The sequence below is a fragment of the Lissotriton vulgaris genome, chromosome 5 (genome assembly GCF_964263255.1).
Source record: "Lissotriton vulgaris chromosome 5, aLisVul1.2, whole genome shotgun sequence".
NCBI classification, from domain to species: Eukaryota; Metazoa; Chordata; class Amphibia; order Caudata; family Salamandridae; genus Lissotriton; species Lissotriton vulgaris.
In genome coordinates, this window is record NC_141693.1 from 522672316 (window position 1) to 522693611 (window position 21296).

A 21296-nucleotide genomic window follows, 5' to 3' on the forward strand; every position below is an offset into this window, starting at 1 on the left:
TTCCTGTTCCAGAAGTAGGTTGTGGTTGCTATTCCCACTACTTTCGGGTGCCCAAGAAGGACAAGAGCCTGCATCCTATCTTGGAGCTCAGGAACATCAACCGCTTCCTCCGGAAGGAGAAGTTCAAAATGTTGAGCCTGACTCAGGTCTTGTCTGCCCTCGACCCTGAAGACTGGATGGTAGCGTTGGACTTGCAGGACGCTTATTTTCATATCGCCTTCCTGCAGGCCCACCGGCGTTACCTGTTCACGGTAGGCCACAAGCACTTTCATTTCATTTCATTAATCTTTATTTCGATCACAGATCATAAAAGATGCAAAACAGTACATACATTTAAAAACTTATTAAACATAGTGTGATCCAAATTTCTAAAAAGTGGTTAAAATATAAATAAGACATGGGTGGGCAGGCGCTGGTAATGTCCATTTATGGCAGGCATTTCATCATTCGGCTACGGGTAAACCACAGGGAGGTTAAAAATTTTGACAGTGCAAAAACAATAGGGGGGGAAAGATCGGATTTTAGCACTCTGTAGGCAATTTGATGGGATCTAAAACCCAAGTTCCTGAGCATCGGGACAAGCCAATATTTCCTGCTCCGCTCGTAGCCTTTGCAAAAAAGTACCGCGTGCATGTCGTCCTCTTTAGGGTGTGCACACATTGGGCAAATTGATGTAGTGGAGCAGACTGACCAAGATGCTGTAAACGAAGCTAGAGGAAGGCATCCATAACGCCATTGTAAAAACAGCGCGTTCCTGTTCCAGAAGTAGGTTGTGGTTGCTATTCCCACTACTTTCGGGTGCCCAAGAAGGACAAGAGCCTGCATCCTATCTTGGAGCTCAGGAACATCAACCGCTTCCTCCGGAAGGAGAAGTTCAAAATGTTGAGCCTGACTCAGGTCTTGTCTGCCCTCGACCCTGAAGACTGGATGGTAGCGTTGGACTTGCAGGACGCTTATTTTCATATCGCCTTCCTGCAGGCCCACCGGCGTTACCTGTTCACGGTAGGCCACAAGCACTTTCAGTTTACTGTGCTCCCCTTTGGCCTTACCAGCACCCCTCGGTGTTCACGAAAGGGATGGCACTGGTCGCAGCTCATTTGTGCAAATCCGGGGTTCCAGTCTTCCCCTATTTCAATGACTAGTTGTTGAAGGCGGGCCCGACCCAGGCATTCATTCAACCACCGCAAGACTACAGCCGACCTCCTGCATTCGCATTGGGTTCTCCATCAATGTGCCGAAGTCACACCTGACCCTCTCTCAGAAGCTCCTCTTAACGGAGCGGTTCGGTACACGGCGCAAGTTCGGGTTTACCCTCCCGAACAGCGAGTCCTGGATATGTGGGCTATGATTCCGATCTTTCATCCCCTATCCCGGGTTTCGGTCAGGATGACCCTGAGGCTGATGGGTCTCATGGCCTCCTGTATCCTGCTGGTGAGTCATGCCAGGTGGCATATGCAGTCTCTGCAGTGGGACCTTAAGTTCCAGTGGGTGCAACAACAGGGCAATCTGTCAGATTGCGTCTAGTTCTCGGAGGGCACTGCACGACAATTGCAGTAGTGTCTCACGAACCAGGTTTGGGCAAAAGGCAGATCCCTCTCCCTTCCCCAACCAGAACACACAGTTGTGACAGACGCATTCCTTCCGGGATGGGGTGGCCACATCAGAGAGGCGGAGAGCAGAGGCCTATGGGCTCCAGCAGAGTCCAAACTCCACATCAACCTTCTGGAGCTTCGGGCAGTCCGTCTTCGTCTTGCTCTGAAGCATTCCTTCCCTCTGTCCTGGGAAGAGTACTGTATGTGTATATGGACAACGTCACCGCCAAGTGGTACTGCAATAAACGAGGCGGGGTGGGGTCGTGGAGCCTATGTCAAGAGGCCCTCCGTCTCTGGACATGGCTGGAACATCAGGGCATATCCCTGGCGGTTCAACACCTGGCAGGTTCACTGAACGCCAGGGCGGACAAACTCAGCCGCAGGTGCATGATGGATCACAAATAGCGTCTTCACTCTGAGGTGGTGCAAGGTCGCTTTCAGCAGTGAGGAGAGCCTTGGTTATATCTATTTGTCACTTAAGAGAAAGCGCAATGTCAGCAATTCAGCGCGCACTGGCTAGGTGAGGCTTTTCATCGCAAGTTTAGTTGCGGTCTTCTATACACCTTTCGGCGTATACCACTTCTGCCCAGAGTGCTGAAGAAAATCAAGTGCGACCAGGCGCAAAGTCATTCTTGTGGCTTCGGATTGGGCACAAGGAGTCTGGTATCCTGATCTGCTCATCCCCTGATCTGACTGCCTCTTCAGTCGCAGCAGCAGGGGACGGTCCTCCACCCGAACCTGTACAGCCTCCACCTCCTTTCGTGGAGATTGAGCGGCGGCAGTTGATTTCATGTGACTTGCCTCCCGAAGTCTGTGATGTCATCTTGGCAGCCAGGCATCCCTTCACTAAGACGGTATACGCCTGCAGATGGAATAAATGTGTGGCATTGTGCACAGCAAAGGCTATGGATCCCCTTCCTGAGGTTCTCTTGTTCTTTCTGTCTTTAACCCAGCAGGGCTCTGCTCTGGGCACTCTTAAGGGCTACCTCTGGGCCGTTTCAACCTTCCTCAGTCTTTCTAATCTGCCTTCTCTTTTCAAGTCCCCAGTTCTAAATAGATTTCTCAAAGGCATTAATCTTTTCCCTAGTGTTCCCTTCGTGATGCCTCAGTGGGACTTGAACTTGGTTCTTACTTATCTGATGAGCGCTCCTTTTGAACCGCTACATAACTGTCCTCTCAGACTCCTCACTCTGAAAACTGTTTTTCTGGTGGACATCACCTCTGGGCACAGGGTGAGTGAGCTACAAGCTGTCTTCCAAGCCTCCTTTTCTGGTTGTTCATCCGGACAAGGTCGTCCTCAGAACTCAACCTTCCTTTCTTCCAAAGGTGGTTTCCGCATCCTTCAAAAGAGGAAGAGAGGCTCCACCGTCTGGATCCAAAACGTGCGCTTTACTTTTATTTGGAACGCACCAACCAATTCCGGGTGGACGACCAGCTCTTTGTTGGGTACGTGGGCCCTAAGAAAGGTCAGGCCATGCACAAATGGACCATCTCCAGGTGGGTCGTTCTGTGCATAAAGGACTGCTATTCTTTGGCAAAGAAGGAGCCTCCAGTGGGGATGTGCGCCCATTCCACCAGGGAGACGGCAGATACTACTGCTTTGGGACAGGGAGTCACCCAAAACGACATCCGTCAGGCAGCTATGTGGGCATCACTGCACACGTTCACCAAGCACTACTGCCTGGACAGCCAAGTCTGGAGAGACGGCTTCTTTGGCCTTTCTGTTCTCTAGGACTTTCTGTTGTGAACTTAGTTTGCAGACCCACCTCCGGGGTTGGTATTGCTGGGGTATCTATTCCCAGGTAAGGAATCTATAACTAACTTTCTTTCTAGTAAACAATCTACGGTCGCCCTGGTATTATCCAGGATTGACTATTGTAATGCTCTTTACGGCGGTATAAACAAGAAAGAGATCCAAAAATTACAGGTAATCCAGAATGCAGCCGCCAGGCTAGTTTTGAATCTGGCTAGGCGATCGTCAGCGACAGCGGCAAGAAGAGAACTGCACTGGCTGCCCATTCAGGCGAGAATATCATTTAAGATTCTCTGTTTTGCCCACAGTGTGTTCTTTGGATCAGGCCAAGAAGGGGTTAAATCCTTATTGACATCCTACACTCCCAGCAGATGCCTTCGATCTGCCTCGAAAAATCTGCTCATAGTCCCGTGGGTTGACAAGGCGAGATGGGGCGGTAGAGCCTTTTCCTTGTTGGCTCCGAAACTATGGAATATACTCCCGCCCAAAATTGCTAGACAGCCGTCTCTGACAATTTTCCGTAAACTTATAAAAACGTGGCTGTTCTCCCTAGCCTATTAATTCTGATTCTCTCAGTGTCTCCACTCTCTTATGTTGTGCCTCTGGTTTTGTCTCTGTCGTTTACATCTGATAGCGCCTTGATGCCCTAGGGGGCTAAGTTCTTTTTGCGCAATATAAATATCCTATTCATTCATTCATTCATTCATTCATTCATTCATTTATTCATTCATTCAGATGAACAAGTTACTTACTTTCAGTAACGATATATCTGTTAGAAACATAGGTTAGTTCTAGATTCTTTTCTGCCCCAGCCATCCTCCCCATTCTGCGAACTGATTTCTAGGGTTTAGGATATCCTTTCAGGCCCTAGTTTTGTGCACCAGTGGTCAGTGTCTTGCATGGCTCTGCGTTCCTGGCGCCGAAAGTCTTGCGCGCCCGAGGGTGACTTCTAAGTAACTTCCATGACGTCATCCCTGTGACCAGGACGCCGGTGACGGACGTGGAGTTGACCAACGCCACCTACCAATGCGCAGAGGTACTGCTGACGGAAAACTTTCCGGATCCAGTCTGACGCTTGGGGGTAATTCTAAGGAAAGGAATCGATAACTAACCTATGTTTCTTACAGATATATCGTTACCGAAGTTAAGTAACTTGTTACTTTGTCTTTCCTGCCAGCGTTGCGTCCCTGCGAGCTCAACATGAATTCATGAGTACATTGTCCCCGGGCTTCTCTGAAGTGTGCTGCTGGCTCATGTATTTGTCTTTCCTGCCAGGGTTGCGTCCCTGCAGGATGAAGATGAATTCCTGGTGGGAACGATCAGCCAGCACGGTCCATTTTTCCCCTTCGGTGTTCTCGTTGTCTTCCTCTCCTCACGATGCGAGTCTCCACTGGGTTATGTCTCTTTTCATTGGTACGCGGCCTGTGATGACTTTTACTTCGGAGGTCACATGATCCGGCTATGGACTTTAATTAAAGGGGCCATAACTCGTAAAGTCTCTGTATTCCAGGGCGTAAGAGCGGACGTTGTTTCTAGTGTGTCACGTCCTGGAACCGGCTGAAAACAGAGAAGAGGTTTGGGTAGGTAAGGGAGACACCAGTGCTCTTTGTTTGTCTCTTTCGCAATCGATTCTGTGGGCCGCGGACCCCAACACAACATAATAAAGCAAAAGAGTTAGATTCATTCACTTTTTTAAAGTTGCATTATGTTTGGGTACAATTTATTTTGAAAACAACCAATTATATTGCTTTGATTCATCTGTATTTGTCTAATTCTGACACAATTATTAATATTCTGCCAAGAAGGTATGAAGTTCCTTGGGGTCTAAGTAAATAATGTGGGGATGCACCACAAGGTGGTCGTCCCACCTCGATTGGAAAAAAGGGGGGAAATATCCCTTGTCGGAACTAGGGCTCTCACACTCCTAGCAAGCTAGGTGTCATGCTTCATCATATGCCCTTGGCAAGTCGGCGCTGCAATACCTGACGGGCACCCAATATGGGGCTCTTTGGCGGGGATCTTTTGTTCCTGCCGTTAGATGCAGTAGGGGTGCAGTGGGGGGGAACTTCATACCTTCTTTGCACATTGTCTCTGTGGGGCATGTATGCTGGACCTCATAAAACTTGCCCCTCTGTCCCTCCTGTTTGTTTCTCAATTATTAATAACCGCAAATTAAGTTTTGCAAACATGTACATGTTTTTATATTGTAACCACTGTGAGCGATGCAAGGTAGCAATGGGTTTGAAATAATGTATTGTATGTACAAATTTGAAAAACAATTTTTAATAGCGGTAACTTGACCCAAAGGCATTTGAGTGCTTTACATAAGCACCTGTAAAATTGCAAAAGGACACGTTCATTTTATTTTTGTAGGCACAGGGAGATTAAGTGATTTGCCCAGAATCACAGGATGTAGACCCGATTACGAGACTTGAACCTGGTTCTCCAGTTCCATAGTTGGCAGTTCTGGCATAAGTAACTGCCAGAGTTGCTGACTACGTCAAATGCGTGTGGGTTTCAGGGGCTTGAGCCTACTTGTCCAGTGGACAAAATAAACAAAGCTGGTCGTGCTCGACCCAAATCGATCGGTCCTGAGCATTAAGCTGTATGAATTTCTCATCCCTGATTTGACATGATCTTCATTTGATAATTTACTATTACCAATTTAGCTGTGGAGTCCTAATGTTCTCCGATTAGTTACTCAAGGGAATTCGTGTTGTCAGGATATTTTTTTATGATCCTCTGTTTTCATTGGGGATATGTTTTTATAGAAGCTAAAGCTCACTGTCCATATCTGAACTGTCTGGGTACCTAAGTATGGATTCAAACTTATTTTAGGTTTTTCAAAACTGCTCCCATGAAAGAGACTAGTTACTATGCTGCATATGTGTATTTTGGGTGTTGCTTTACACTTATTGTGTCCTTTTAATTTGTTAGACCTGTTTGTGACCTTCAAAGCCAGTCTCCAGTTGGTCATTTCGTTTTTCCACTGTTCTATGATGAATGATTTTGTTGTTGCACAGAAGAGGCTTAAAGTCTCTGGCAGCTTGGGTGTATGATTGGTGTCTCAGTTTAAATTTTACTAAGGCAAAACTTGCATCCTCTCTTACATACTGCTATATTGTATACCACTATTAGGGTGATTACACAGAGTTGTATTTGAAAATCTTCTCCGTCCACAGATGCGAAAATCATTCCCCTGATCTAATGGACATCTAATCCTGGTTGAATACCCATACCCTCAAACACAACCCTCTTTTTGTTTTTAAACAAATTACTTTTATTACTTTTAATAACTAAGGTGGAAGAGGAAATTAAAATCTCTGGAGCTAACCTGGAGACCCTCTAAAAGCCCTTCTGACCCATCAAGCTTTTGAACGTCAACTTAATAATTATCATAGAGCGCTCAAGAGAGCAAAGAAATATTACTTCATTAGAAGACTAGAAGAAAGAAAAAGCTCCTCCAGTGAACTATTCAAAATTGTGAAAGAACTCTCCCAATCTACCAGCTTATCATCGGTCATTGCACCTTTAGCCCCCCATTATGAAAAAACAGATACCTACTTCATAGACAAAATTGATGAATACTCTACATTCGACACTCAATCCTCTGTAGCGGAGCTCCCCTGGGATCAGCTATGTTCGCACCTGGACGCAAGTGCCTACCTGGGTAGTCTCGCAAACGTGTCAATGTAACAGGTGGAGAAGCTGATGGAGGTCAAATTGACCTCTTCGCTTGACCTCTGTCACCACTTCATATTCTCCCGCTTAGCACCCACACTCAGTCATTTGACTAACATTTTCAACTGCTCCTTGACAAATGCTTAGTACCCGGACACCTGGAAGCAAGCACTATTCCTTTCCCTAGTCAAAAAAGCAGGACTAGATGTTTCCACTCTGTCTAACTACTGCCTTATATCCTTGCTTCCTTACATGTCCAAAGTCCTAAAAAGTCAACACTCCCCTGACCAATTTTCTGGAGGACAACAACCTGTTTAATCATCTCAGATGGACAGTACAGAATCTACCCTTCTTGCTGGTTTGTACAACATTAGATTAGAAGTTGATCAGGGCAAGGCTGTTGCCCTAGTCCTTCTTGACTTCTCTGCAGCATTCAATACCATCTCACACAGCATAGTGATAAGAATACTTCATGATAGGGCTCCACTCCACAGCCCTAATATGGTTTGGATCTTTTCAAAGCAAAATGACTCTGTCCGTTCAGTTGAATACTTTTAGATCATCCCCCACAGTTCTAAATACGGGGTTCCTCAGGGCTCCTCCCTGACTCCGATACTTATTAACATGTATGTCTCATCCCTTGCCTAGATGGTCAGAAATTGGGGATTTGAGATTTGCTCATGAGCAGACAACACCCAATTGGTCATCTTAATTGAGTAGAAGCATGAAGAGATTTTGAAAAATTTCTCCAGCTTTGTCTCCGAGGTAGCTAGTTCGATGATGTCTCACTGCCTAAAACTAAATGCCGATAAAATGGAGGTTCTGCGATTCGATGGTGCCCATCAGATTTGGGATTCATCTTGGTGGCCAGCTTTGCTGGGCCATGCACCACAGCCCAAAAAAAAGTGGTGAAAACCCTAGGAGTTCTCATTGACTATTCTTTATCCATGCAGGAGCAAGTCTTTGTCACTTGTGGCAAATGCTTTGGCCTCCTAAAGCTCCTAAGGAAACTTTTTCGTTGGATTCATTTTGATTGGCTCAGAACCTTAGTCCAAGTCCTAATAACTATTAGGCTATACTACAGAAATGCTGTATATGTGGGTATGGCCAACTATCTTTTTACACGTTTGCAGGTGATACAACCAGCAGCCACAAAACACATCTGCAATAAAGATGGATACCGTTCTACTTCGGCATGCCTAAAAACCCTCCACTGGCTTGTGGTAAATTAAATTTACTTATTACCTCATTTCTGAATTTCTATGCTTAATAAATCATAATTTCTTGTCAATGCAAAGCGAGGAGTCCGTGGTGCTCAAATGAAAGAGGAGGAGACCAATAACTCGAGTTAAAGGGAGCTCTTCCAGCACCAAGCGGGCACAGGAGCAATCTCTCAAGTCCCTCTCTTGAAGTGGGGGTTTATTTTTAACAGCAGAACATTTTATACAGTCTTGGTCATGAGGCAAAATAGAGGAACAAACAGGTCGTGGCAGATAGAGGAACAAAGATCAGAGCAGAGTGTGAAGAAATGGGGGCGTGTCTTAGGCTTCGTGAGGGGACTTGCGATGTGAAATAGTCTGACAGTTGGAAGGGGGAGGCTTCCTCATTTGGGGTTTGTGCTCGTGCTTCATGTCAGAAACATGAACCATCTTGTGTAAAATGAACTATCTTGCTGGTTCTGGGAATTGGCTGAACCACAAGAGTCAAAAAGAGGAACTATCTTGGGTAAAACAGAGACCATCTGCTCTCTGGCTTGCAGTAACTATTTCTTAAAACAGGAACCAACTGCTGGTTCTGGGAATTGGCTGAAGCACAGGAAGGGGTGGTCAATGAACTAAGATGCCAGGTGCAGGGTGTCTTACAGTTAAGAACAGGAACTATCTGCTGCTGGTTCCCAGAATTGGCAGAACCACAGAAATGTGTGTGTTCACAGTGTACAACCTTGTGCTTCCTCTATTAGTTGGTGTGGTTTCAGGGCCTAACCTCATGCTTCCTCTTTCAGTTGGGGGTGGTCACAGGGCAGTTGGTGTGACAGGCTGAGTTACCAACAATGGACAGGATGTGGCTGAGTCTCTGGCACAACTGGGGGAAGGCACACAGGCAGGCTTCTTGGAATTGGCTCGACCACAAGGAGCAGGGGGTTGTGCAAGATTCAATGGGGATGTGAAGGACAGTTTTCAGACTATTTGCTGAGAGCATGTCACACACAAAATGGGTGCTTGTCTGAATGAGAAAAATGGCTGTCAGGCAGAAACAGGGAAATGATGGGGCACAATTGTCAATTTTATTTCCACATTCCCTCCTTGCCTCAGAGTGTACCTACATTATATCTCAATTTGCATGAGATCATTCTTGTAGCATAATTCTTTCCCTTTCTCTCTGCTGGACAAGTGGTTTAGGAATGCAGTTTGCAGCGCATAGACCGCACAGGGCAGGACCACATTGGATGCAAAGGCAGCATCCAGTTATTATCAGGAATATTATACCTGCTGCTGACAGCAGTTGCCATCCCCAGGACGATATTATCTTCCAGAACCAGTCGGACCACGTCCAAGTGCCAGGTTCTTGATGTAAACTTACGGCTATCTTGTGTAATTTTGTTATGGCCGTGTATACAGATGGGGAATTATCAGGAATAAATATACAGCAGCTAGAGCCTATAATTTTACAGGCTCCGCCTCTGTCAGCCAGGATGATGTCAAGGACAAGGCGATTTTGGAGAGTAACCAATCGTATGGCAGACTGCTCCTGGGTTAAGCTCCCCAGGGCAGACGCCGTCTGGTTTACAACAGCCTCTAAGGTCCTTGTCAACCTGCGTATAAGCTTGCTGTTCTGTACAGGGCCAACAAAGAAGAAGAACCCTTCGTTAAAATCTGTATACTGTTCCCATGAGGTTTCCGTTTGGTCAACCAAGGAGGTATCGATCGTTCTTTTATGTCTGACATGGGGCACTAGGAGGTCTCGGTGGTAAGTGGATGGGGCCACAAAGACAGGGGGTAACAGGAATGCTATATAGCAAGTTCCCCCCCCAGTTCAAGGGCAGCTGCACATAGGCCGTTTGGCCACAGACGAAATAAGTATGGCGAGATGCTAGAAATGAGGACTTTCCTCTGTCTTCAAAACTTATAGTGGTATGACAGTCACTGTGTCCTAATGGAACAGAGCCATTTTTCTGGATGCACAGGTGTCCTTTTACTGGTGAGACCGAGATGGAAGGGGGACCAGCATTCTTTTTAGGTTTGGTATTTAACATCTTGTAGGACATGGTCATGTTCCCTTGCTTGTATTCTTCACTTTCTAGGACTGTACCTATCGCCTGAGGATTTCCATCCTCATTTGGGTAACAGGCAGCATTAAGTACCTTGTTTAAGTCCCCCCAAGGCCACCGATTCTTGCATGAATTATTTCCGTCAGGGCAGGAGGTGGGGGTAGTATCGTCAGCTGTTATTAGGGCGAACCAGGCTTCACAAGTTCCATTATAAGAGAATGGGAAGGGCAAAAGAGGCATCCCTCCCTTTTTCTGATGAGGTGGGAGGCGGCCACATATCCAGCAATTTGTGCTATTGCTGGCCTGATGAGTGTAGTGTAACATCTGTATAAAGGTATTGTTTTGCAAGGCTAGTCTATGGGCTTGTTCATGAGGGGGTAGGTCGTGATAGGTGTGTTCCTGAGTGCTGTTGGGTGTATGAGAGGTGTGTTGTGTTGGAGGAAAAACAGTGTGGAGAATCCAACCAAGACACGTCATAACTGCCATGAGGAAAAATAATACTGTCAAACATATAATAGGACCATTATGTCTTTTTCTAGAGTTAATTTTTTCTTTCTCCCACATAGTCAAGGTGTTAAAATCGATTCCCATGCTCCAACCGCTTCACCACTGGACCGACGCCCAATGGACTTAATTAGCCAGAGTCCGAATGGCAGACCTTAACTTTGATTTGTAGTTCTGTTGTGGGATTAGTTCCAAAGGCAATAAAGATTGTTCAGTCACAATGTCAGTGGGATTGGCAGGGCCATCAGCAACAGTGTCTTTTTGTCCAAAATGTTTCCGCCAGTGGCTTGCGTGGGGCCAGCCCTTCCTGCCCTCGACCTTCACTGCTGTCCGTGTTGTTAGTAGTACGAGTCTTGGCTTCTTCCACCTGGGCTGGAGGGGACTAGTCCGGTCGAAGTTCCTCACGAGGACCCAGTCCCCGGGTCGGATGGCGTGTTATTCCGGGTTGGTTTTGTCAGGGAAGGTGGCAGCAACCTGAGAACGACCAGATTGGAGGGCAGACATCAAGGAAGCCAGGTAGTCAGTTAGCATAGTACTGTCAACATCAGTTATTCTTTTAGGCCTTGGCGTACCCCACATATTTGGTGGTCTGCCAAAGACCACTTCATACGGAGATAAGCCAGTTCTGGAATGGGCTACCATACGCATGTAGAAGAGGGCAACCGGTAAGGCTACCATCCAGTCCACGCCTTTGTCAGTGCATATCTTGGCCAATTTTGTCTTCAAAGTTTGGTTGTGTCTTTCTACTAGACCTGCTGCCTGAGGATGTCTTACACAGTGAAACTTCCAAGTGTACCCTAACAGAAGAGACACTTGCTTCATGAGTTCAGAGGAAAAAAGGTTGGCCGTTATCTGAGTAGATGACACGGGGCAACCCATACCTTGGGAAAAACTCTCTAACTAATTGTTTAGCAGTTGTCGTTGCAGTGTAATCTGGGACAGGATATTTATTTTATTTATTTATTTATAAAAGCACTTATAAAGCGCGAACGAAGGCCCTTGGGCATCTCGGCGCTGAAGTTACTGCAGTGTTTAACCAACAAGGGGGGCTGAAGTTCATTGATTAAAAAGCCAGGTCTTAAGTTGCTTGCGGAAAGACCAAAGGGAGGTGCTGGTTGTGATTGAGTGTGGCAGTGTGTTCCACAGTTTCGGTGCAGCTACAAGAAATCTTCTGTCTCCCCATGTGACAGATTTGGTTCGGGGTACCACCAGTTCGTGTGAGCTGGATGAGCGTAACGTTCTTGAGGGACAGTAGGGAATGAGGTTTTGGGTGAAAAATGCAGGTCCAACATTATGTAGAGCCTTGTATACCAGGCAAAGAGACTTGAACTTAATTCTCTTTCTCACCGGTAGCCAATGAAGCTGTCTTATGGTGGGTGACACCGGTTGATATTTGGGAATGCGCCCCAGGAGCCTGGCGGCTGCATTCTGAATAGCCTGCATTTTCTGTAATACTCTCTCCTGGGCACCTAGAAACAAGGCATTACAATAGTCTAGGGTAGACAAGACCAGGGAGCTCACCAACGTTATGCCGGCACTCTCGGGTAGGAAACGATTCAGAAAAGGGGGTGGTGATGGACAGAGTATCTGAATTAAGCAGACCACTCCTACCCAGTCCAAAGATCAGGGCTTGATCCATCACCGTTTTTTAGCTCACTGCACCATCCCAGCTCAGAACCTGGCTACATGCAAATTAGTCTGTCCCTGGCCCAGTGCATCATGGGAACAGGGCAGACCAAACTACCAAGCCAATTCTTTTACTGGAAAGGAAACAAGCTTCCGGGGACCGGTTTCTGGCATTACAGCCGTCTTCGGCCCGGCTTGCTTAAATCCTGATGGTGCAGTGAGCAAGGGACTCACATCTGAGCATACCCTTCCACGCTTATGGTGGACAAAACGATTCAGAAAAGGGGGTGGTGATGGACAGAGTATCTGAATTAAGCAGACCACTCCTACCTAGTCCAAAGATCAGGGCTTGATCCATCACCGTTTTTTAGCTCACTGCACCATCCCAGCTCAGAACCTGGCTACATGCAAATTAGTCTGTCCCTGGCCCAGTGCATCATGGGAACAGGGCAGACCAAACTACCAAGCCAATACTTTTACTTTTCTGCTTAATTCAGAGACTCTGTCCCTCACCACCCCTTGTTGTAAATATTTTTGTCCACCCTAAGCGTGGAAGGGTATACTCAGACATGAGTCCCTTGCTCATTGCACCATCAGGATTCAAGCAAACCGGGCTGAAGACGGCTGTAATGCCAGAAACCGGTCCCCGGGAGCTTGTTTCCTTCCCAGTGTAAGAATTAGCTTTTGTAGTTTGGTTTGCCCTGTTCCCATCATGCACTGGGACAGGAACAGACTAATTTGCATACAGCCAGGTTCTGAAACTGGGATGGTGCAGTGAGCTAAAAAACGGTGTTGGATCTAGCCCTGATCTCTTGAATGGGTGAGACTTTTCTGCTTAATTCAGAGACTCTGTCCCTCACCACCCCTTGTTGTAAATATTTTTGTCCACCCTAAGCGTGGAAGGGTATACTCAGACATGAGTCCCTTGCTCATTGCACCATCAGGATTCAAGCAAACCGGGCCGAAGACGGCTGTAATGCCAGAAACCGGTCCCCGGGAGCTTGTTTCCTTCCCAGTGTAATAATTGGCTTTTGTAGTTTGGTTTGCCCTGTTCCCATCATGCACTGGGACAGGAACAGACTAATTTGCATACAGCCAGGTTCTGAAACTGGGATGGTGCAGTGAGCTACAAAACGGTGTTGGATCTAGCCCTGATCTCTTGACTGGGTGAGACTTTTCTGCTTAATTCAGAGACTCTGTCCCTCACCACCCCTTGTTGTAAATATTTTTGTCCACCCTAAGCGTGGAAGGGTATACTCAGACATGAGTCCCTTGCTCATTGCACCATCAGGATTCAAGCAAACCGGGCCGAAGACGGCTGTAATGCAGGAAAACCGGTCCCCGGGAGCTTGTTTCCTTCCCAGTGTAAGAATTGGCTTTTGTAGTTTGGTTTGCCCTGTTCCCATCATGCACTGGGACAGAAACAGACTATTTTGCATACAGCCAGGTTCTGAAACTGGGATGGTGCAGTGAACTAAAAAACGGTGTTGGATCTAGCCCTGATCTCTTGACTGGGTGAGACTTTTCTGCTTAATTCAGAGACTCTGTCCCTCACCACCCCTTGTTGTAAATACTCTCGGGTAGGAAAGGCAGAATTTTCTTAATGAGCCTTAATTTGTGGAAGGCTGAGGAGGAAATCTGGTTTGCGTGTGGTAGAAAGTTCAGGCGATTGTCGAACATGACTCCCAAGTTCCTCACCTTGTTGATCGGGTCCGGGGGCTGGCCCATAGATGATGGCCACCAAAGGGGAGACCACTCCGGGGATAGGTTGCCAAAAATTACAACTTCCGATTTATCGGAGTTTAATTTCAGGCAGTTATGAGCCATCCAACTTCCAATTGCCAACATGCCTTGATTGAAATTGTTGGCTATTCTGAGCCCGTCATTCTTGACGGCAAAGACCAATTGAGTGTCATCTGCGTAGGAAGTGAGGCTCATCCCGTGTGCCCTGATGACTTTGGCAAGGTCCGACACATAAATGTTAAATAGTGTCGGACTGAGGGATGAGCCTTGAGGAACTCCGCATGGCAGTGACAGGGGGGAAGATTCAAAAGGTCCGACAGTGACGACCTGGGACCTGTTTGCCAGGAAAGAGGCAAGAAGATTCTTCGCATTGCCTCGGATGCCTATGCTCTCGACACGGTCGACCAGAGTGGCATGGTCGACCGTGTCGAAGGCCGCCGATAAGTCCAACAGGATTAGAACAGCTGTTCCTCCCGCATCCCGGATGGATCTAATGTCATCCGCCGCTTTGACCAGGGCGGTCTCAGTTCCGTGGAATTGGCGGAAGCCAAACTGTCATTCATCCAGGAGTTTGTGTTCCTCGATAAAGGATGAAAGTTGGGAGTTCATGATTTTTTCTACTATTTTCGCCAGCAGTGGGAGACTGGCAATAGGGCGATAACTTTTAAGTTCTTCCTTGTCGAGGTTGAGTTTTTTGAGGAGAGGTTTTATGAGGGTCTTTTTTAACGTCCCTGGGTAGATGCCTGTGCAGAACATGGAGTTACAAATTGCAGTCATGGCCGGGAGAACTGCTTCCATAATCGGACATAGGACCTTCAAGGGACATGGGTCTAGGGCCGAGCCCGATTTAATGGACGACACGATGTTCTGTACCTGCAAGCAAGTGACCTCTTTGAACTGCAAAAAGGTGGGACCCTGGTGGTGGGATGAAGGCCTCGAGGAGGTAGTGGCGTTGTTGGCGAAAACCCGATAGATGTCATCAACTTTGCTGAAGAAAAAGTTGGACAGAGCGTCACAGAGAGCTTGGGAGGGGGGAGGTGTCAGATCTACGGAGAGACCAGCTAGCTGTTTAGTGGTCTCGAATAGTGATTTATTCGAGTTTTTAGCTGTTTCTATTCTATCACAATAATACTTTTTCTTTGCCTCAGAGATTAAGGTTTTATATTTAGCCACTGATTCTTTGTACTTTAATTTGGCTTTGTCTTTATAATCTTTCCACCAATGTCTCTCTCTGTTCCTGCACTGTTGCTTTTGTGTGCGTAGTACCTCTGAATACCATGGGGCCGACGGGGTCGATCTGTTGCGGGACCGTTGTTTGACTTGAACCAAGTCTGTGGCCGCAGAGCTCACCCAGTTGTAGAATTGGGAGGTAGCAATGTTGGGATCGGTAGATAGTGTAGGAGAAGTGTCCTCAAGCAGAGTTTCCAGCTTTGTTTCGTCTGTCACCCCAAGCCAAATAAGATTGGCGGGGATTGGGGCTAAATTTGCCAGCCAGGGAGTCCTGCGCTGACAGGGATGCCAGGATGAGATGGTGATCAGACCAAGTAAGGGGAAGTATTTGGGTGACTTGAAAACCCGGGGCATTGGTGAAGATGCCATCCAACGTGTGACCTCCTTCATGCGTGGGGGAGTGAACCAGGGGGAGGAGACCAAAAGTGGACATGTCTGCTAGGAGAGTGGCGGTATCAGGGTTGTCTGATATGTCAAAATGAAAATTAAAATCACCTAAGATAGTGAGGGAATTGTCAAGAGCAGATGCTTCCAAAGTGGACCTAAGATCAACGATGAAATCGTTCCTGGGCCCAGGAGGTCGGTAAAGAAGAATCCCCTTGAATGTGTGGGATGGGGACAGTTTGATCGCAAATTCTAGGGCTTCACAGGAGGTACGAGTGATAGTTTTGGTCCTTACCGAGAAGGTATCGCGGGCAATATTGGCAATGCCGCCGCCTTTTTTCTTTATTTGCCTATCCAGCCTGTGTGTGGCAAACCCAGTAGGAACGGCAATAGCTAGATCTGGGTAGGACGCCTGATCCATCCAGGTTTCTGTCATGAACAGTAGGTCTATTTTGTGATCATGTATCAGCTCATGGATGTCTTGGCTGTGTTTGCCGAGCGAGCGGACGTTCGTGAGAGCGATGGTATAGGTTTTCTTAGGGTTGTGCTTTTTATAGGGGGGTGGTTTATGGATAGAAGGTATTGTAGCATGACAGCCTGGACATAGGCTTCTGTCCATCTGGTCAGAGCACACACTACAACTAGCACATACTTGTGACCTCTTCATCTCTCCATCTGGATATAGTCCATCTAGAGAACTTCAAATGGATGGTCAGGGGGTTGGAATCCTCCCTGTTCCACCTTTGTGCCTTTTCCTGGGTTGAACTGATTACAAATCATGCACGTTTTAACTTTTTGTTTGGCTGCAGTTCTCAAATGTTTGTTGTACCATATATTCTGTATGCTGTCGAACATTGCTTTTTCTCCCAGATGCGCTGGTCCATGTATGGTGTTTACCATAACCTGTACCATGGCGTCCGGTAGAAACCATACTGCTCTTTCAGGTGTCATCCAGCCTTGATCTGTAAGGACCCCTCCTTTTTCCTTCCATTCTAGCAGTTCCTGTGGTGTGGCGTGACTTTGGACATCCTGGATGTCAGAAGAGGGGTCTCGTGTTGTATATTGGCGGTGTGGTGTGGTATACTTAATTCTGTGTTTGCTGCTAACTTGGCTGCACTGTCTGCAGAATCATTTCCTTTTGATATTTCATCTGTTCCTTTTGTGTGCGCTTTACATTTTAGCACTGCGATTTTCTCTGGTAACTGACTGGCCTCTAAGAGGGCAGTGATGAGTGTAGCATGCTGTATTCTGGACCCATGTGATGTGAGAAATCCTCTCTCTTTCCACAATGTACCGAAGTTGTGTACAACTCCAAAGGCATATTGTGAATCAGTGTAGATGTTACCTGAATTTCCTTTTGCTAAGTGACATGCTCGTGTTAGGGCTAGGAGTTCTGCTGCCTGTGCCGACAGCATCTCTATCTTGTGTGCTTCTAAAATGTCTGTACCATTTGTGACGGCATAGGCTGCTGCTAATTCTCCTGTGGGGAGTCTCATACATGAACCATCAACAAAGAGTGTCATTTCTGCCTTAGCAAGGGGAGTATCTTGTAAATCTGGTCTTGGTTTGGTCACTAAATCAATTATGTCAATACAATCGTGAATTTCTTCAGTAGGAGAGTTCAGTGGCAACAGTGTTGCTGGGTTTAAAATGTTGCAGCGTCTAATCTCAATGTGTGGCTGAAAAAGTGTCATCTCATATCCGGTGAGTCTGGCTATTGTCAGATGCTGTGTTTGTGTTCTGTTTAACAGAAGTTCTACAGCGTGTGGGACCTGAACTATCAGATGATGTCCCAATACAATAGAATCACTTTGTCTAATAGCTTGTGCAGTAGCTGCTACTGATTTTAGACTTGCAGGCAATGCTTGTGCTACTGGATCTAATGTGCTTGAAAAATAACCACATGGTTTATGTTTGTCTGCTTGAAGTTGGGTCAGAACTGATAGTGCTGTACCTGAGTTTTCTGTTACAAATAATGTAAAATCTTTGGTGTAATTAGGTGTTGCCAGCACTGGGGCTTGACACATAGCTTTTTTAAGAGACTGAAAGGCTTGCGTGTGTTCATCTGTCCAGGGTAATTGTGGAGTAGCGCCAGCTTCGAGTGTTGTCAGCTGCACTAACGGTTTGGAAATGAGTGCAAATTGTGGGATCCACTGTCTATAATATGAGGTGAGACCAACAAAGGCTCAAACTTGTTTCTGTGTTGTTGGTTGTGGTATTTGTAGAATGAGCTGGATGCTTTCCTGTGTAAGCTGCCTACCCTCCTTTGACAGCAAGTGCCCTAAGTATGCCACTTGCTGTAAACAAAATTGGAGCTTACCAGGGGAAACTTTATTGCCATTTGCAGCTAGGAATGCTAGTACTAGTAGTGATGCTTCAGCACATGCTGCGTCAGATCTGGCCGTAATGAGGATATCATCAACATATTGTAGTATGGCTGTATCCGTGGGCATTTGAACAGTATCTAGTTGTCTTTTTAATGCTTGGCTATATACGCTTGGACTCTCTGTGAAACCTTGAGGAGCTCTTGTGAATTGGAAACTTCGTCCTTGTAAGGAGAAGCCAAAAAGGTATTGACTGTCTGGGTAAATAGGTATGCTAAAGAATGCGTTTTTCAAGTCAATGACTGAAAAATGCGTTGCTTCCGCATCTATGGCTGTGAGTAGGGTGGAGATGTCTGGAACCACAGGGTGTTGTGGAACGACACATTTATTGAGCTCTCTCAAATCCACCACTAGTCTGTAGACAGGTGGTGTTCCTGGTTCCACTTTTTTATGGACTGGTAAAACAGGGGAATTGCAAATGTTAGAAGTTGTTTCTTTAATCACACTTGACTGTATTAGGTCCTGAATAATTAACATTAATGCTTGTTCAGCCTGAGGTGGAATTTTGTATTGCCTTATGCGTGGTAGTTGGGCTCCCTCTTTCAGTGTAACCTTGTGAGGTGTTATTTCCATACACCCTACTGTGGTGGAATCAGTGGCCCAAAGGGTGTGTGGCAAATCTTTCAAACGCTCATCTAATTCTCTACTTGTGTAGTGGCCCTTGAAATCTCGCAGAAATAGTCTGACATCTGTAGGTGAGCAAACAATGACAGCTTCTAATTCTTTCAATGTTTTTATACCAAGCAAGTTTTCTGGACATGATTTTGTCAATATAAGATCTGTAGTTGTCGTGAGGGGACCAACCTGCAAGGGCAGTGGTTTTGACGTGGCGTTTGTCACAGGTTGTCCCGAGAAACACAGAGAAATACTTTTTGAACCCGAGAGAGGAGCCTCTGGGACCTCTTGATGGCTTATTGTTGTTTTACTGGCCCCAGTGTCTAGTAGAAATTTCCTATCCTCCCCAAGAAGTCGGACCTCTATAAATGGACCTGTCTGATCTACTGGAATGGGGATTAGGGGCAGTTTGTCATCTTTTCTCTCTGGGCAACATCATGAGAAATCTGGGTAATATTCAGTGTAGTCGCTGTCTATAATGTTCATTTGGGCCATTTGTGTTGTCGGTGGAACTGAAGGTGTTGAACTGTCTTGGGAAACATTCTGTTTTGGCTGATATGGGCGTGGCTGGGTCTTACCAGTAGCCAAATTGTGCTTTAAGACTGGGCAATCTTTAACGAAGTGTCCCATCTTCTTGCAATAATTACAAGTGCTTTTTGTATTTGTCTGGCTACTTGGTGTCTGTTGACGCTGGGGTGCAGTTTGGGCTACTAATGCTTTCATCTTTGTGTCTTTCATGCGTTTCTTATCATTTTCTTCTTCATCCCTAATGCAATTCTGGTGATATTGTAGCATTTGTAACACCTGTGGAGGTGTATGTGCTTGCCAGGTACTTTCTACTTTTAGTACTCTGTCCTTAATGGCTGGCAAGGCGTTATATACTAATTTGGAAACAAACAGATGCGGGTAAGCTTCACTTGTCGGCGTAAGGCCGCTATTTACTGCAAAACATTTTTCAAGTCTGGTGTAATAATCTCCTATGTCTTCACCATGTTTCTGTTTGCAGGAGGAAATGGCATCCCAGTCCTCCTTTTTCACTGTTAGTAACTGTGGTAGCACCTTTAAAATAGTGCCAGGAAGTGCTTTTAGTCTGTCTCCTATACCTTGACCTGCTACTCTAGTATTTTCGTCATTCTGAAGTTCAGTCCATCTAATGTGTTCACCTGCTACTTCCCAATCCTTTTCTCTTAGTTTGTCATATATACCTGATGGCAACAATAATTTCAGAATTGCTGTGATATCAGAAAGAGTATATGTTCCCATCATTAATACATCTCCTAATTCCTTAAAGAATCCAGCTGGATCCTTTGCCAATAATGAAAACCATGATCATGGTGTTTGAAACACATACTTGGGATGCATCCGGGGAATGTTATGATAAGTACCTCACAACTGAAATGTTATACCCCCACAATTAATGGTTAAGAAAATGGAACAGTCACGAATAAAGAGTTTAAAAAAAAAAAAAAAAGAATCCAGCTGGATCCTTTGAGTGGGAGGGAACCATCTCTTTCATCCTTAGTAACTCAAGTTTTGTCAAGGGTACATAAATGAAGACGCGTTGTAGCGCTCCATTTGTGTCAGTTCTGGGGTGGACCTCTCTCATGGGGAACTGGCGTGTTTGAGGAAGTCTATTAGTTGATCCACACGTATTATGGGGAGATCTATATCCAGTCACTTTCTGGTATTTCTGTCTGAAATCTATGAATGTGTTGAGAAAAACTGAACTATTGTGGAGGAACATGTTATCAGCGCAGTCAGACAGAAAATCTTTGAGTCTTGGATCATGTTTAAAATGAGTGTCATTGAGTGTGATGAGATGTTGTACCATGTAGAGACTTGCTAATCTTTGATGTGAGCGTGGTAATGCTAGAAAAAGCTGGGCTATGAGATCATTGTCATATATCTTATATTGAGAGACCCATAGGGTCGCAGTTATGGCTATTTCCTCCTCCTCCTCCGATGTAAGCGGAGGTTCCTGGTCTAACCAGTAGTCTAATGCATTGGATGTATTTTCAAATAACTCATCTGGAGATGACCGTTCAGAGTGACCTTGGAGGAATGTAGGCGGGGTGTTCGTGAATTAGGGGCGGAAGAACGAACGGGTAGGGCTTTTTCAGTAGGTTCAGTAATTTCCTCCTCAAGTTTCTTATTCTCTTCATTTGTTTGCAAGTTTTGCAGAATGCGGGTCACCTTACGGGTGAACCTGTCTAGTGCATCATTTATAAGTTCTAGACTAGTGTGGTTGGATGCGGAATCTAATAAGTCAAAAAGTGAAACTGGTACATTTATTTCCTCTGCTTGTATGTGTTTTATGAAACCGCAAAGGAGGAACCTATACATGTGCATTTTTACAGGGTGTGATCTTCTTGTAGTCATAGCGTTAATGGCTCGTGAGTTCTCTCCAGTACAAAGAAACTCAGAGGCCGCTTGAAGAAACGTGTCAATTGCTGGTAGATGTCTTATTTCTTCCCAGGAGTCCTGAAGTATTTTACTTATTCGGCCCGCCTCCCCTG

General features: G+C 46.0%; 1 protein-coding gene and 1 pseudogene across 4 annotated transcripts in view; one reads left to right on the forward strand and one right to left on the reverse strand.

Moving 5' to 3' along the window:
• The window catches only part of LOC147711176 (endogenous retrovirus group V member 1 Env polyprotein-like), a 28438-nt pseudogene extending 17553 nt beyond the window's left edge, over positions 1-10885 (reverse strand).
• SGMS1 (sphingomyelin synthase 1) overlaps positions 1-21296 on the forward strand; it is a 1111197-nt gene that overhangs the window by 802205 nt on the left and 287696 nt on the right. The window lies entirely within an intron of this gene.